Raw genomic sequence first — 5,506 nt, forward strand, 5'->3', positions numbered from 1 at the left:
GGTAATGTCTATATATATATATATGCATATATGTATGTATATACACATAAAAATATATTTACATATGTAATCATATATGGGAATGTCTGTATGTATATACAGTCCCTCCAAAAGTATTGGAACGACAAGGACAATTCCTTTGTTTTTATTGTATACTGAAGACATTTGGGTTTCAGATCAAAAGATGAATATGAGACAAAAGTTCAGAATTCCAGCTTTTATTTCATGGTATTGACATCCAGGTGTGTTAAACAACTCCTTCCTGAGCCCCTTTTCTTTGAACCCACCCACATTTCAAGTGAGCAAAAGTATTGGAACAGGCATTATTAACATAAATTAAAGTGAATAACATTTAATATTCGGTGGCGTTACCCTTACTTGCAATAACTGCATCGAGCCTGCGACCCATTGACTTCACCAGGCTGTTGCATTCTTCATTTGAAATGCTGTTCCAGGCCTTTACTGTGGCCTCTTTCAGTTCTTGTTTGGTTCTGGGGGCTTCTCCCTTCAGTCTCCTCTTTAGGAGGGAAAATGCATGCTCTATTGGGTTAAGGTCTGGTGACTGACTTGGCCAGTCCAAGACCTTCCACTTTTTCCCCCTGATGAAGTCCTTTGTTGTGTTGGCGGTGTGTTTTGGGTCATTGTCGTGTTGCATGATGAAGCTTCTCCCGATTAGTTTGGATGCATTTATTGGCATCAAACCATTTTTTTTCCTAATTAGTCAATTAAATTGAAGAATAGCTGCAGCCCTAGTTTTATTGGAACCCAAAAATATAGCTACCCATATAAAGATAGGCTCTATACCTCAAACCTGAAATATGAATATTACTGACTATAATAACTCTTTAGTGTTAACTGTTGAAGGAAAAGTAGCATTCCTATTTAGGCTATTTTCAGATTACAGTTACAGACTTAATCATTTTGTCATTTCACCTAGATAATTCACAAAGAGCCAAGGACATCACAAAGAGTATTGCCATGATGATCGTGAAGGACCTACAACCCCTCTCTGTGGTTGAACAGGAGGGTTTCAAGAATTTAATAAAGACACTTGATCCCCGCTACAGGATGCCAAGTAGGAAATTTTTCATGGGAGAAAAAATACCTTCATTGTATGAAGAGTGTTGTTCTAAAGTTAAAAGGTGTCTGGATGCTGCTCACAGCGTTGTACTGACCACTGACATGACTAAGCATCCACTTATTTATAAAGCAAAGACAGTGGCTCGTTACAATTACGGGCTACCACAGAGTTCTACTGCTGCAAAAAAAATTTTAGTGATAGTGGTTTGTGTTGTCATGGGGGTGGATTGGGGTGTAAGAAAATATTGATACACTGAAATATCTTAATGTATTATTTCACAATAGTGTATTGATATTCTACATCACTGTATCTTTTTTTTATAATTAATAGTTAACATGAAAATATTCTTGGTGTTGGTTCATTTCATTTTTGCTTTTATTCCTTTTGTAGTGATTACAAATGTAGCGCCGATGCTCTTATTTACACTTAAACATCAAGAACATATTTACTATTTACATATTATTACTGTAAACAAAAATAGGCCAGGATTCAATGCAAATGCTTTATCATGTTTTTAGGATTAAGATTAAGATTTCCTTTATTGGACCCACAGTGGAGAAATTGACAGTGTTGACAGCAGCAAAGTACAATATGCGGTATAAAGAGTGAAGTCTAGCATAGTGCTTTACAAATAAGATATCAGCTTGCAATTTTGTAGTTTTCCAGTTTACAGGTATAGTTACTTTGAGATATTGCAATTGAGATAATAAATCAATTAATTATAGAAGATAATAATACAGAGAAACAAAGACTGTACATAATGACAGTCAAACAATTTGACATGTTACGATTTTTACCATTATACTTAAATAAACAGGTGAGTGACATTCCACATGAGAATGGACATTTTTGCTATTACACAAGGTAATGCTAGTTATACAGTTATTGCACATATACAGTTTTAGTATGGTGTATTGATGACTACATACCCTGATCACTTCCCTCTGTATCTGTCTCTGGTCTCTCTGTCCTACTGTCACCTCCTTCATCTTGAAAAGGTGATTTCTCACGGCAGCTAGGAGCACACACAGGGAACAAGTGGAGCAAATCCGCTTTCTTCTCGTTCTCCAAACCAGCAGACAGTTGGCAGGTATGTCCATCACTTGATATGGTCACATATGTTTATTATTAAAAAACTATTTCACATGGTGTTTAATGACAACATGAGACACGTGTATCTGTCTTTCTTGCCTGCAGTATGTGGTTTATAGACCTGGCAGGAAGTGAAAGGGCATCAGACACCAAAAAAACAAACAGACACAGTCGCATAGAAGGAGCTGAGATCAACCAAAGTCTCTTAGCAGTAAGCTAAGTAAGTGATATGTTAACACACACAAAGAGCTCAAATACAGAAACAAAGGTCATTGTATTTACCTTTTATTTGTTTAAAGCTCAAAGAATTGTAGGTGCAATGGGTCGAGTGCTGCTTAGGAGCACTCGGTGTTATCAACCAGTCTCAAATTAATAACACAACCAGTCTCATTAAAGTTATCTTTAATTATTATTTTAACCTACTAATATAGCAATAATGTATTACTTGAAGTATTACAAATATACTAAAATCAATAGTATCCAATAACAATTAAATATCTGAAGGATTTTGAGAGTTCTTGGCAAATTGGGTGGCTTCAATGAATAAAGTAACAACACAGACAAATACAGTTTACAAAAATAATCAAATTTATTTATACAACACTGTCAAGTTAATGACGGTGATTGAACTCATAAACAATGATCATTATAACAAAACAAGGCGTGTGTGTAGGGGTGTGTGTGTACTTATGTGCGTGTGTACACGAGCGGTCGTGTACGAGAGAGAAAGAGAGAGAGAGATGTTGCCTCTCAGCTACCAAGCAAGCGACTGAGCCCTTGAGGCGTGTTCACATACGCGACTGCGCAGTGGAAGAAGAACTGCGAGGTAGAAGGAACGGCAACAGGAAACACGTGAGGCGTGTATGCGCTCACGGAGGTGTGAATGGGTGTTGTGTACGCGCACCAAGATGCGCTCAGGTACAATGAAACAGTGCTTGTGATGTTATCAAAGTATATGGGGGAAGGGAGGCGTACCGCGTGGTCTACTCCAGACAAAGGACTTTGTCGGAGTTTTCCTGATCCCAATACTGATAACGTTACAAGTTAACACTGAAATACTGACGGTGTACAAGAGTATAAGACCGAGTCAGGAGGTTAGAAAAGAAGTGCATGCAACAGCCTAGCTATAAAAGCAGCACAGATTTCAGACAACAAAATTCAATATGCGTACTTAAACTGTCCCTAAGTTTAAATAGCACTTAACAATACTACAGATTAACTAACGTGCCCAAATGCCAGCCTTACTGTAGTGAACGTCTGCTCGTATTTAGAGGGTAGTGGAAAGTCCGTGCTTCTTGGGTCCTTGCCAGAGCTGGGGACGTCCGTCTGGTTCCACTGTGTCCAGAGAGTCCTCTTGGTTCCGAAAGTCCGTTTCAGGAGGAAAAGTCTCTGACTGTCGATGTGCCGGTTCACACGAATACCGTTAGAAGGAATCCTGTCGCTTCTAACTTTTCAATAACTGCTTTGGTCGCAGCGCTACGTTACTTGTGTAACTTAATTACCGGTTAACTCAGTTAAGAAAAAGACGCTACTAGTGCATTTATCACCGTGGGCAATGGTGTCTACAAAAGCGCGTTGGTTCTTAGTCTTCTGAGACGAGCAGGTTTTCTCTTTTCATCGAGGTCCTACGGAGCGAAAGTCCTGAACAGAGAGAACGATACCTGGGCTGTACCCCGGTTTTAAGGGTTGCGGAGGTCACTGGGTGTGACGTCAGTGGTCCCTCCCGGAAGCAGTGGGATTTTGGGAATAAGAGTTTTAACTGGGCTGTGGATGTACCTACATATATTTACATAAATAATTATATATGGTATTATCTGTATGTATATATACATATGTATGTGTATACATATAAATATATATACATATATAATTATATATGGTAATGTCTGTATCTATATATGCATATATGTATGTGTATACATACAAATATATTTACATATATAATTATACATGGTAATATCAGGTCATATTTTGCTCTAAAATCCAGAGTAAATACTTTTGGTCTCCATGAGATATTTTATATATTTTGGTGAAAAATCAGGTATGCAGGAAACTGTCACTGAAAGATCTTCCAGAAACATAACAACATCAAATATGACGACTGAACTGTAGGAGGCGCTACACACACACGTCAGATGGAGTGTGTGAAACACAGACAGGAAACAACGACACAGGTGGACGTTTGTCATGTGACCAGGCCACACAGGTGTGTGTGTCCAGTCATAGGTTTAAATATAAAAATACAGAACTTAACCAATATATATTTTTTATATTTCTTCTATACTTCAGATCTTGAACAGTTTGATTTGTTGTATATTTGGGTTTAAACAGGGGCCAAGTGGGTTCTATTCTTACCTGATCGGTCACTGGTTTGATGCCCATCTCTGCTGGTTATTCTGTATAGAGTTCTGATGTTCTCCCTGTTGAAGGGGGGGTGGGGGGTCTCCAGCCCACGTATATGTGGCCCTGTGGATGGATGAATGGATGGATGGATAGATGGATGGATGGATGAATGGATGGATGGATGAATGGATAGATGAATGGATAGATGGATGGATGAATGGATGATGGATGGATGAATGAATGGATGATTGGATGCATGGATTAATGGATGGATGAATGGATGGATGATGGATGAATGGATAAATGGATAAGTGAATGGATGGATTAATGGATGATGGATGCATGGATGATGGATGGATGCTGTGATCATCCACAGAAGCTCAGGTTGGTTCCAGTCCCAGTTGCTGGACCGGGTGTGTGGCCCACTCTTTTAATACATCGGCCCACGAGCAGAAGTTAGTGGGCCAGTTACTCTTGGGTGGGGGGGTGAGGGGGGTTGAGGTGAGCTGCTGCTGCTGCTCTGAGGGTGAGCCTCATTCATCCTGGTGCTGCTGACAGGGGCAGATAAGTATCTCACCCTGGGCAAAAATAACACAGCATCCCACTGAGACCTGATAATTACAGTTGTGTACAGTGGCTGCCACACCGGCCTGATGTATGGCCTGAGATAGCCATCCTACACCCACTGAGCCACAGTGCACACACACACAGTGCACACACACGCACACACACACACACTTCTTCTTCTCTTCCGGCTCTCGACGAAGGCGGACGCTTTTTCCCTTGCTCCTTTCCTCCCCTCCTGCCCTTATCTGCCCTGCTACTGCTCTGTGTCTTGTACCGTCTCTGTCAAACTATCTCGGAGCCTCTCTCTGCATTTTCCTCCAAAACCAAAATGATGGATCTGGTAAACTGGTCTCTCAACGCAATTGATCATATTTTCTCAACCATGAAAACGGGTAAAGGAGAACCCGGCTGCCCTGACGGAAC

At 40.1% G+C, this 5,506-nt stretch overlaps 1 long non-coding RNA gene across 1 annotated transcript; it reads left to right on the top strand.

Annotated features, from left to right (window-relative positions):
* The first annotated feature begins 696 nt into the window (after positions 1 to 696).
* On the top strand, positions 697 to 2,527 carry LOC112486591 (uncharacterized). The gene is made up of 3 exons (XR_003049099.1): positions 697 to 1,075; positions 2,080 to 2,171; positions 2,279 to 2,527. It is a non-coding gene; the product is annotated as an uncharacterized LOC112486591 (long non-coding RNA).
* Positions 2,528 to 5,506: the final 2,979 nt, after the last annotated feature.

Source organism: Cynoglossus semilaevis, unplaced genomic scaffold (assembly GCF_000523025.1).
Source record: "Cynoglossus semilaevis isolate Cse_v1.0 unplaced genomic scaffold, Cse_v1.0 scaffold1156, whole genome shotgun sequence".
In the NCBI taxonomy this organism is placed as follows: Eukaryota; Metazoa; Chordata; class Actinopteri; order Pleuronectiformes; family Cynoglossidae; genus Cynoglossus; species Cynoglossus semilaevis.